The sequence below is a fragment of the Chionomys nivalis genome, chromosome 5 (assembly GCF_950005125.1).
Source record: "Chionomys nivalis chromosome 5, mChiNiv1.1, whole genome shotgun sequence".
Taxonomy (NCBI): Eukaryota; Metazoa; Chordata; class Mammalia; order Rodentia; family Cricetidae; genus Chionomys; species Chionomys nivalis.
Window position 1 is genome coordinate 21,700,964 of NC_080090.1, and position 12,762 is coordinate 21,713,725.

Below are 12,762 nucleotides of genomic sequence, written 5' to 3' on the forward strand. Positions count from 1 at the left end.
ACAGGGTGCCAGGCAAGGGCTCTGAGACCTGGGTTGATGGGCACTCTGAGGAAGAGGGTAAGAACCTGCTGAGAGAATACAGGCAACATGCAAGAGAAAGGTCACTATCTGAGCCGTTGTATAGCTTAATCAGATTTCCTCTGGCCTGGACCAGTAAGCCCCAAGAGAGGGTAGGGAGTACTTTAGAAAGAGAGAGAAAAAAAATCTTCAAGCTTAAGAATGTCTTCCCAGCTTCTTTCTTCTTAGTTGATACTAGGAAGTCCTCCCTCCTATATTCTTTTTATTTTATTTTATTGATTTTTTGAGACAGGGTTTCTCTGTGTAGCTTTAGAGCCTGTCCTGGCACTTGCTCTGTAGAGCAGGCTGGCCTTGAATTTACAGAGATCCACCTGCCCCTACCACCTGAGTGCTGGGATTAAAGGCATGTGCCACCACTGCCCGCCCTCTCTCCTATAGTCTATGCCTGGCTACATCTCCTCCTCCTGAGATTACTAAAAAGTGGGGGTGAGGTAGGGAGTAAAACCTGTTTCCTTCTCACTTTGAAAACTAACCCCTAACTCATAGCATGTTAGAAAGAACACAAGGCTAGGCCTAAATCAGATTCCTGGTTCAAAACCGGACAACCCAACTTTCCCTGCAACATTGTGTGAGACACACTTGCACTCTGAGCCAAGAGATGCCCTCTGTACCACGGAAAGAAGACTTTCTGACCCTTCGTCTGCTAGGCGGTGAGCTCAGAGACATGACACAGGAACACAGCAGCTCCTGGCAACAAGGACCGTGCTAAGCACTTTTCTAATATCATCCTCTGCACTCTAAACAATAGATGCTTACTTACTTATTTTTATAGTAGGAAATGAACCTAGGGTCTCATACATGCTTAGCAAGGACTCTGCCAGTAAGCTATATCCCAGCCCTTACTTTCTCTTTTTCTTTTGAGACAAGGTCTCACCAAGTTGGTTAGACTGAGTCACTGTGTAGGCCAGATGGGTCTTGAACTTGTGATCTTCCTACCAACTTCCTGGATGCTTGGTTTATTTTTGTTGTTGTTGTTGGTTGTTTGGTTTTGTTTTGTTTTTTGGTTTTTCAAGACAGGGTTTCTCTGTAGCTTTGGAGCCTGTCCCAGAACTTGCTCTTTTAGACCAGGCCGGCCTCCAACTCAGAGAGATCCGCCTGCCTCTGCCTCCCGAGTGCTGGGATTAAAGGTGTGCGCCACCACTGTCGCCTGGCAGCAGATGCCTTTTAAAGGCTCCATTTTACAGAGGAGAAAACAGAAGCAAGGATGTTAAGCATTTGCCCAACGTCACACAGCTAATGGATAGAGGAGTTAAGAGTCAACCTCAAACAGGCAGCACCTCCCAGAGCCCAGATGGGTTAACCACTGCTCCTTCCTGTCTGCCCGGAGGAAACAGTGAGAAGGCACTGCTGAGGGACATAAGCCAAGATAATCATCATTATCAGTGTCCCCTGCAGTTCCTCAAACCGGGAGTTCTCAAGAGAGAGCTCACGGACCCAAAGGGATTCCTGAGGTGCTTCTAGAGGCTTTCGGAGGTCAAACCTCTGCTTGCCAAAATGCTAATATTGCATGATTTATTCTTCCAGTTTCATTACTTCACGGGTGATGAGTGCAGTTTCCCAGGGGTGAGTAGCATGTGATATTGCAACATATTAAATGCAGAAGCAAATACAAGGAACCAACTAATTTTTCCTAAGCTAGGCATTAAAAAGATTTGTGTGAATAAAAGGCAGGTCACTCTTGCTAGACCTTTGTTTTATAAAACATAACTACTTTTATTTAAGACCTCCCATCAACGGGCAACGGGGTTATCATTACTTCTAAATTAGTCTCCTCAGCATTCATTTCTAACACGCTAAATATCAATAGATACCACCCATGCAAAACAAATGCTCTTTGGAGTCCTCGGAAAATTTCAAATGTAAAGGGGTGCTGAGACAGAGAGAGAAAGAGAGAGAGAGAGAGAGAGAGAGAGAGAGAGAGAGAGAGAGAGAGAGAGAGAGAGAGAGAGTCACCTTCACCTTGTATAAGCTTCCCATGTATCTTTTTTAAATTATGGGATCAGCCAGGGTTTAGGCATGGGGTAAGGTGTGTACCTGGATCTCGGGGTTAGGACTGGAAGAGAAAAAGAGCTGAGGGGTCTACTCTAGGGAGAATGTAACATTAAGGGCCAGGCCAACACATCCCCCCACTTGACTGGTGTCCCCATATCTCTCACCTTGCACATCCCTGCTCAGAAGTATGGACGAGACAACGGGACTTCCCAGACTGGACCCTGACCTCTAGCTCTGTTGCCACCCCAGACATCCGCTGACAAGTCCAGCCTCAGGCTGGAGTCAGACCTCCCTCTGAGGGACTTGGGGTACAAAAAACTGGAATCCAAGCACCCATGGCTTTTAGTCTTAGAATGAAGCTGTCCCCAGCAGATGAAATGGCTAGTCAATGAGGAGTCATTCTTGAAGCTCCCTAGAGAGCTGGGTAATGGGGTCTCACACACATGATACTGAAAATCCCCACTTAAGCCTCTAAAGGCAGGGTACTCCTCCCAAATGCTCTGTGTTGAGTAAACACAAAACCCTGCCTAGATTCAAGGTAGACAGAGTCCTTTTGCATCCCTGGGACCAAAAAAGAGAAGTCTCGTCTTTGCTTCAGGAGGTCTTCAATATGACAGGGACATAGGCTTGTCCTAGGGGAACTCATTAGCAAGTAAGAAAGATGGACTATCCCTCTAACATTTGCCATGTATGACGCATCCTGAGAAAAATCAAAGATAAAAAGATAAAACGAGATGGTTGAACAGAAAGAGAAAAAAAAAGAGTATGGTAATTTTCAGGCAGGTGAAATTTGGAAGGGCTTGTGCTATCCAAGAGTGGGTGGAAGGGCATACCTGGGGACTGTCAGGGTCAGACCCTGGAAAACACAAGAGATGGGGTTCCGGAGGGGAGGTGGAAAAGGCAGAAAGTTGTGTGAAGACTGTGACCGCAAATGTCCGTCTAGTGCTAACAGGAGTGTCTAGGCATGAAAGGGACAAGATAAAAACTATTGCTCCATGGTGAGAATACCAAACATGGAGCAGCGGAGGGAAGGAATCAAGGAGAGAGGCCAGAGTCAGGAAAGTCGTGACGGAGGGAGGCTATCATCAGTAACTAAGCTGATATGATTGACAGGCTGATCAGGGGACAGGGGCAGAGGACACCTGAGCCAGCTGAGAAGGAAGAGGTGCTAAATGAAGAGACCAAGAGACAGGAGGCAGGCTAATGCAGCTCAGTTGGTAGGGTGCTTACCTAGTGTGTACAAACCCAGCACCACACCAAACCAGGCCTGGAGGAGGTGTGGTGACTGCAGACTATAATCTCAGCACTCGAGGGGTGGAAACAGGAGGATCAGAAGTTCAAGGTCATCCTTGAATACACAGCAAGCTTCATAAGACCTCCCCCACCCAACACACACCCACAAAGTTCTGAAGAGATGGCTCAGTAAATAAAGGGCTTACTACGCAAGCATTAATACCTGAGTTTGCAACCCAGCAGCCACATAAAAACCAGGCACAGGGAACATGCCTATAATCACAGGACTGGGGGAACAGAAAGATATTTGGGGCTTGCTGGTCAGTCAGTCTGGTCGAATTGGTCAACTCCAGGCTCAATGAGAGATCCTATCATAAAATACAGGACAGACAAAGATTGAGGAAGACACTCAACAGCAACCTCTGTCCTCTACACTCCTGCAAATATATATACAGCCACATCCACACACAAAAACATACATGCACCATACAGAAGAGGGGGGAGACAGACCCATGCAGGAGGGGAGCAATGCATGAAGATAGGTAGAGACACCTCAGATGTGGGGGTAGAAACTTGTATCTTCGGCTAAGCAGCAGAGGTTGCTAGGGATGATTAGCTGAGGAAGGGGTGGGTGCTTGACAGATCACAGTTATTGAGTCTGATTTGAAGACAGGACATCTGTTTGGCACAAATGTCATGGGAAGAATGGGCTGCGGTATGAAGGTCCTGCTTCTGGTAACAGCCAGTCTGTTGGCATGAAACTGGAACCCCGTGTTTAACTTCTCAATAACTCTGCCTTCCCAGACCTAGGACAAATGCTCAGAAACCACTACAGAGGGCTGGGACCAGTCCCAGGAGCCAGTCAAAAGGAGAGTAGGAAGAGCAGAGAAGAGCGGGGTAGGAAGAGTTGGAGAGCCCAGAGAAAGCTAATAGCCGCCACACCTTCCATGCTACTCACCTTCTAAATCCTTTGCAAATATTGACTCTTGAAACCCTCACAACTATTATTGGCCCCGATGAAAGCATGAAGAAAGTTGTGTAGCTACTAACTGGTAAAACCAGGACTTAAGCCCAGTAAGGGGGACTCCAAGGCAATGCCCTGAGTCACTGTGTGTGTAATCTCTCAGAATGAAGAGGTGGCAAGTTAGGGTCACACCGCCATTCATGAGAAGCCTCTTGACAGTTATTATATAACCCCTATATTTCAGAACTTCACAGCTCCTTTCGGGAGCCTTAATGATGGGCTTTTTTGTCTGGGTTATTTTCTTTTTTGTATTATTTATCATGGTGGGGAAGGAGTATCACGTGCGTACCTGAGTGTGTGCAACCCAGGTGTACGGGTGACCAGAAGAGGGTGTCAGATCCTCTGGAATTGAAGTTACAGATGGCTTTGAGATGCCATGTGGATGCTGGAACTGAACTCAGGTCCTCTGCAAGAGCAGCAAGTGCTCCTAACCACTGAGCCATCTCTCCAGCCCCTGGAGCTATTTTTTTTTTTTTAAGCTCCAGAAATATGTCTCCTTTTCCTTCCTAGCCATCATTTCAAATGTCTTTTTATGGGGCGTCTTCTCGACTGGTATCTAATCTCTCCCTGGGTTTTCTGCTGCTGGAAGAATGCAGAAGTGCCATGTATTAATACCCACTCATCCGGAGTTCCCGCTTCTCCAGGCTTCTTCTGCAGACCACACAGCTTAGGTCCGACTTCTCTCCCACATTCCAAAGACAGCCCCTCCCTTCCCCACCACCTCAAATCCAGGCTCCAGGCTGGCAGACACCCACAGGAGAGTTGCTCCCACAATCCTTTTCTCTTTGTCCTTTCAAGGTTCTGATGGGGGGGGGGATGGAGAGGGGCCACCCAGGACGTATTCTCTCTATGAAGAATGGTGACAACATGGACAGTAGTCTCTGATGAGGGAAAAGAAGCCCTTGGCCTCAGACAGAGGTGATGAAGTGAATGCAAAAACTCCCCATTCTCAGCAGTGGCCTTAGGCAACTGCCCTTAACTCTGCACTAAGACATTTGCACAGAGTCCAAAACTCCCCTCTCTGGCCAGCCTTCCTGCAGTTTAATCTCAACGGGGTGCCTCATGTTATCCCTTCTCTCTGCCCCTTCCCGGGCCTCACTACTGTCCTGGACAACTTGGCCTCAGTCTGGACAGTAGCACTGACCAGTCAGGCAAGAGAAGAATCTAGGCCGGGGAAGGGAGGGAGAGTGGAGTTCCTTTTTTTCCCTCTTCTTTTTTTTTTTTTCTTCCGTCCTAAATAACTTTTCTCAGGAAAATTTAGGGACTCGCGTCTCTTTCCTTCATCACCTTGTGTCCTTTTCCCTCCTCACCAGTACTTCGCGCCTCAACCACCTGTCTTTGCATCCTGTGTATACAAACCCAACCTAGGAGGCCAAGAAACCTCCCTTATGGAAATGGGCCTTGCGACACAACTCACCCACCAGGGCCTTTAAAAACTTTACCCCGCCAGTTCCAAAACAACTGTAAAGACCTGCATATGAACCCACCCAGATCTGAACAGCCAGCCTCCTCGTTCCTTAGGGGAAAGAGGGGGAGGAAGGTCCCTGGGTCTTCTGCCAGTCACTTCCCTTCTAGCCCAAGCCAACAAAGCTGGAGTGTATGTGAGCTCATGCAGAGTGCAGGCTGGAGCTACAGAGTGAACTTGGGAAATACCAGCTTATCCCCACATAAACACAAGCCCCCCCCCGCCAAAGATATATTGGGTACATGTTGGAGAGATGTTATCCCCCCACAGGGTAAGGGAGAGAAGTAGGATTCTGCATTAGAGCTATACAGGGAATGGGACCATAACCCCCCCAACCTCCTCCCAGTCAGTGGAGTCATTGCCATTTGATATCCACTGAGACAACTTGGCTGCTCTGGGCTCGGGATGGGGGCTGGGGGGATGGCTCAGAAAACAGCAGTTCCTTTCAGGACCCAGGTTGGCAAGGGCTTTGGGAGGCAGGACTGGCCCAGATCACCCCCTAACTCCCCCTCCTTTCCTCCCTCCCTTGCCACCACCACCAAAGGCTGGGCGGGTGGGTGGAGAGATTGGCACTGCCTGGGTCAAGCCTACTGCCTCTGCCGTCCAACCCTGGACCCTTGGCTGGCATGATGCCGTCTCTCCCCCCTTTCCCCCTTTCCTCCTTCCTGAAGAACCAGCCATGAGCCAGGACACCTAGTTCCTTCTAGACTTGGTGCCTATACCCACCCAGTCTGTACCCTTGGGGAACTGACAAGCCCTACCCTTTGGCAAAGGATAGAATCGCCATCATTCCAGGAACATATTCAAAACTCCTTGGAGATCAGGGAGAAGTGTTCACGACGAAACTCAATTGAGCTCATGGCAACAGCGGACTCAGGGCACTAGCATCTCAATGCCTTCTACATAAGCCCAAACAGGAGGCTCCCAAATCTTCCTTCCCCAGCTCCTGCCCTCTTGGACTACACAAAGCAGTCTATCTCATAGGGAGAAAAAAAATTCAAACACCACAGCAAGGGCAGTCTGACCAGAAATCTCATCAGAATGTGTATGATAAGCAACCTAATCAGGCTTTAAGCTTGCCTTCCCTTTGGGTCCAACTCTGACTTTGTTTCTTTACACCCTCACCTCTTGGCCATCCTCAGCCTCCCCAGGGCACTTCAGTTACTGGGATGAAATCCCAAGATACCAGAAAGCCCTACCCGCACTGCTCACCCCGCCCCCCCCCATTTAGTCCTTCTAATCTTTCTGGGCCTCAGCTCTCTTCCCTAGAATGAGTTCTTTCCTAACATGAGTGCCCTTGATTAGTCCCCGTTGGAGGAGAGAGAATAGGAGAAGGGACACTCTGGAGGGTGAATTCATAGGCCCTAATCTAACCTCTGACTCAAGAAGAAACAGCCTGCTCCTTCTGAAATTCTCCTTGTGAAGCAATTTGAGGGGTGTCCATAGCGAGGGGTATCTCGAGGTGGGAATCAAGTTGGAAAGGAAGGGAGAGAAAAAGGAAGGGGGAGAGAGGAGGGTGCCCGGTACAGCAGGCTGTGTCTTCTAATCTAATGTTTGTTTTTCTCCCATGTGTAAACTGGTGGTCAGAACATGGTACGTGAGTGTCGCGGGGAGGGCTGGGAGCAGGAGTAACCTGTCGCTACTGGGTGCAGGAGCAGTGTCTGTACGACTGTGTGGTGGGTGCAGGTTTATGTGTCGTAATTATTCCAGTAACCAGAGGAGCCCCATGCAACTGCAGGTATGCCGAGTGAGGCGGGGACATTACGGAAGCCCCTTTCTCAGACGGAAGGCCTGAGGTGACTAGCCTAAGTAAAGTACGCTTGGTGAGGGACCCTTCCCAGGAAAGTCCACTTGGGACGGCCAAGACAGAAGGAGGGAGTACTTCGGATTGTACTGCTGAGGCCAGGCAACCTTGGTAGGGACCGAAGGGCTGGGACCCCGATGTCTCTAAGTGGGCAGGACCTCGGCCAGGGCGACAGCACTCTTTCATCAGGGCCAGAGTCTTACCTTGGCTCGCAGGTGGAGTGGCTGCACGGATGGACCGCCGGGCAGCGGGACAGATGAACAGATGGGGCGGGCAGGAGTGACGAGCGGAGCTGCGCGACGGGCAGGACCAAGACTCTTAAACCCCGAGCTGGGATCAGATAAGGGCTTGTCCGGGGGCCGGGGCCGGGGTCGGGCCGGCCGGGGGCAGAGTTGGGCCGGGCCGGGCCGCCCCCTCCCTCTGCAGCGCCGGAGCCAAACTTTGAGTGAATGGAGGGGCCCGGCGGGGGCCGGGAGGGCGGGGGCGGGGGAGCTTGGGGCCGGCCAATGGCAGAGCGGAGCGCCAGCTCCGAGCCTGGGGATTGGCGAGATTTGGGTAAGGGGCAGGGCTTAAGGTGCTAGGAAGCGCAAACCCAGACTGACTAGGGGGCAGAAACACCCAAAGACAGAGACCCAGACAGAGTCCTAGAGAAAGAGAGATGAAGGGACGATACGAGAAGAGATAGAAGCCGAGCTGGCAAGATGACAGGGGGAGAGAGAAAGAAGAAAAGCGAGGCGGCCGTGTCAGAATGGAGGAACCAGGACGAGAGCCGCGGGGGCGGGACTGGGCCCCAGTTAATGAGGTGGAAATGAATTCAGGACAGGCTGCGGCTGGGACCAGACTGGCAGACTTGGCCTGGGCTCCTGAGGCTACAGGGCTCTGGCATCCCGTACAATTTCCAGGCTATTTGCTGTTCCCTGTTTAGAGAATACGGTGCGGGGTGCAAAAGTCGCACCCCAAACCGTCTCCACCTGCAGCAGCTTCATCTGAACGGAAAAATAAGCTACAGTCCAGTGCAAAGTATGAGAGACACCCCAAACTGTGGAAGAATAGCGAAAGGTCGCTCTATTTAGGGGGGTCCCCACAAATATTCGAGGAAAGAGATAACATTTAGTTAGGTCCAAGGACCTAGGGGACACAGGGGCCCATGTCCTAGGAGGTGGCAGGAAGAACACTTCCGGCAGAGGAACGGCCTAAGTAAAATCCTGAGGTGACACAGAAGTACATAATGTCTCAGGAAATAGCATCAAACTATTCCTACACACTAGAGTGTCTGCACCAAGGACTGCTTTCATTACCTGAATCTATGTTTTGAATGGTTTGTTTCCACTATCTCATGTATAGCATGTATTAAAGAAGAAAATAATGACTTACCATCTTATTCATAATAGACACAGAATTACCAATCAATAGCCATTATTACTTACTTACTATGCTAATATAAATTCATGGTTAAAAGTAGAAAAATTGTATGTTTTAATTTATCTTGACTCTTTAAAATTCCTAAAATGAATAGGTGTGCCTTTTGAAAAGCCCTCATTGGGGCTGAGGGTGTAGCTGAGTGGTAGAGTGCTTGGATAGCCCTGGGTTCCATCCTTTACCACCACAAAAAGAAGGATAGGAGTATCAGAAAGAGGGAAGGAAAGAGGGAAGTAGGGAGGAAGAGAAACACAGAGAAGTAGGCAAGGAAGCCCTCACTGGCCAAGGAGAGGGCTGGCTAAAGGTTAGTTCTTAGAAGCCGGGCTTGTTCGAGAAGTAGAGGGAGACGGGCAGTAAACATATGGTTGTGATAGGGTCAGTCAGAGTTTCTATAAGCAAGATAGAGCAACTTAGAGTTCTTAACGGGAGGAGATAAAGACATGCAGAAGCTGGGAAGGTTAATCTGGAAGTGTGCAGGCTGGTTTGAATCTGAAAACAGGAGGAAGCTGGATTAGGCAGAGAGTGATAACAATTATGTGGGCAGGAAGAAAGCCTGGATTTGTATGGTTTGAGCAAAAAGTGAAACATTAAAAAGACCTGGGTATCAAAAAGCCAAGAGAAAAAAAAAAACTTCAAAGGACCAATGTGTCATGGCGAGCAAAGAGAAAGGCCGCAGGATCACAATGGTTCTGGACTCTACAAACCAGGATAGCTGTGAGACCACTGAATTCCAGGGAGCAGTCAGTCTGCTATAGAAACAGGTAACTGAGGCAGAGATGGTGAGTTAGGAACTGGGAATGGTGGGTAGAGGTCAGAGGGAAGAAGATACAGTTGACCATCGCTGTCAAAGCAACACTGAAGCCATGACATCAAGACACTTCTCAAGGAGGGTCATGTGTAGTGGAAAACAGAGAGGAAAAGAAGGAGAAAGACCTCTAAAAAGTCGCAGTTGACCGCCAAAGAATGGACTAAGAGAGCGAGGTGTTGAAGAACCAAGGAAGGAAGGACAAGGAGAGGAACTTAAGACAGTTCCAGTCAATGCAGAAAGAGAAGCTTTGGGGTTGATGATGAGAAGTCATTAGTGATGTTTGAGAGCAGTTTCTTTTCTTTCTTTCTTTCTTTCTTTCTTTCTTTCTTTTTCTTTTGTTTGTTTGGTTTTGGTTTTTCAAGACAGGGGTTCTCTATACAGTCTTGTCTGTCCTGGAACTCACTCTGTAGACCCGCCTGCCTCTTCCTCCCCAGCGCTGAGACTAAAGGCATGTACCACCACTGCCCAGTGAGAGCAATTTCAGAAGAGGGATCCAAGGGAAACCAGATTACTAGGTGCTGCATTAGAAAGTGAGAAAATGTTAACATTTACCCTTGTAAGGATTTGACTTAGACAGAAAAAAATAAAACCAGAGCCAGAGTCATGGACCGGAAACTATCTTCCTGCCTGATTTTTATTTTTTGGGTTTTGTTTTGTTCTCAGATTTCTGTTATCTTCTGTAAGATGGTCTGAAAACATGGTGAGTTAGGCCTGCAATTCCCAGCTGCTTGGGAAGCTAAGGCAGAAAGAAGGGTTGCAAGCCCAAAGCCTTCCTGAGCTACAGAGCGAGTTCAAGGCCAGCTTGAACAATTGATCAGGGCCCACAGTCTTAGACATTCAGAGATAGAAAGGGTTTGAAGGCTGAGCTCAGACCAAACTATAAAACTGAGAACAAACGCAGAGAAAAGAAGTCAAAAAGCTGTCATGGTTTATGAGATCATTACAAGACATTTATCATGAATTTATTATTTTCCAAAAATGTTACCCAAGCATTTGGCATCAGTCATCACCCATACGGCCATGACTCTAACCCACCTGGGTATATATTTCAAACTTAGTACAACATGGAAGGAATCATCTTGCTCACAGGTGTGCTCCTCTTTGTTCCAAACCACAGGGAATGTGTCGCCATCATCCAACTAGAAGCGCCGCAGTCACCGCAGACTCTATTCTTCCTTACGCTACTCCTACTCCGTTGTCTAACTACATCATCTCTTTTCTGAGTCCCTGGACACTCCCCCTGCCTCCCTGTGCCGTTATCATTGCTGGAGTTTGGAGCAGATACTCCTCTCAGCAGGGCTACTGCAGCAGCCATCTAACTGGTTCTGTCCCTCCAGCCTTTGTACATTCTCATAATCATCGTTCAGGTTATAAATTCCTTTATGTAAAAGCAATCAAGGCTAGCGAGATGGCTCAGAGGGTAATGGTGTTGGCTGCCAAACCTGATGACCTGAGCAATGCCAGTACTCACATGGTAGACAACTACCAAAAGTTGTCCTCTAGCCTCTGTGTGTGTATTGGGGCACTTCTACACACACACACACACAAAAGGGGGCGGATGTAACTTTTAAAAAAGAATTAAATATCAATAATGTATTTCTGTCCAAAGCTCACATCCGACTTGCCACTTCCCACTTCAAAAACTTCAATAAATTGCAACTGTGTATAAATAAAATCCACATTCCGCAGCATAGAACAGAAGGCTCATTATAACCTGGCCTGACACCATTCTAGTCTTGTCTTCCTCTGACCCTTCATATCTGAATCTACAGCTGCGTCCTCCTGTAACACCATGGTTGGGTCTTGTGATCTGTGTCTTGCTCCTTGCCCCTTGGTCACACGGCCTGAGTGTTGTACAGATCTCTGGTTTACCCCATATTCTCATTCGTGCTGTACCTTCCATCCCAGTACCTGCAAGGGATTCTACCTTTGAGAGGCCCGACTGAACCCATCCTCTTTTCCCGTTCCCAGCCCCCCTGACCAAGGCTGGGAATACTCGCAGCTTCCTTATTTCTGTATAACTCCTGCTAAGCAGACCGAAAAGCTGACAATAAGCATTGGTCTTCATGTTCACCCTGTGTCCCTCTCTGTGGCGTGTCAACTCGGCCACCAAGAACTATTAAGTCTCCTTTAGTTATATCTCTCTAGGATGCAAACCGTTATTCCATGGCCAGAATCATGAAGATTACCACTATCCCAGGACCTGACCCATCCTTAACCCTTCTCTTCAGTCTCAAAGGGAAATATACTATTTCCATTAAAGAAGTCCTATATAAAGCCTAGAACCAAAACCTTGAACAAAGAGGGGTATGGTAGTATACACCTTTAATCTCAGCACTCAGGAGGCAGAGGCAGGAGACTCTCTGGGAGTTCAAGGCTGGTTTACATAACCAGGTTCAAGTCTGCCATAGCCAAGGCAACATAGCAAGACCCTGTACACACACACACACACACCACACACACACAATGAGTAAAAGCCCCTCTTACTAGTCCAGTCTCCTTTGCTTAACGCTTAGAGTTCTCCTGTGGTAGAAAGAGAGAACCACAGGGCAGGAAAGAAAACCGATACCCTAAAGAAGAAAAACTGTCTGGATAAGCCCCTTTCATATACAGAGGGAAGAGCAGCCATTTGCTGAAGCTCAAAGTGAGGGTGAGGCAGTGTGGGGTGGAACTGGGCAGTTGAAAAGACTCAGATATTCTAGGGCCTCAGGGCTGGGGGCTGAGAGAAAAGCAGCTTCAGTGGTGTTGGCATGCTCGCATTTTAAGACTGGCTTAAATCAGGTTTCCATTCTTAAGGAATCATGCTCTATTAGCAACTATATTCTCTGTGCATATCATGTCAGTTTTTAATATTTAACCTTTTGTCAAAGTGAAGTCCTGGAACACACTACAAGCCCAATAGCACCACTGGTGATGGGTGCTTAACAAATTAATGTTTC

At 48.3% G+C, this 12,762-nt stretch overlaps 1 protein-coding gene across 1 annotated transcript in view; it reads right to left on the minus strand.

Moving 5' to 3' along the window:
* The window catches only part of Kcnj10 (potassium inwardly rectifying channel subfamily J member 10), a 33,560-nt gene extending 25,536 nt beyond the window's left edge, over window positions 1-8,024 (minus strand). Inside the window, exon 1 of the mRNA XM_057770983.1 lies at window positions 7,800-8,024. The gene's annotated coding sequence lies outside the window, so the exon portion shown is untranslated. The remainder of the gene's footprint in view (window positions 1-7,799) is intronic.
* Window positions 8,025-12,762: the final 4,738 nt, after the last annotated feature.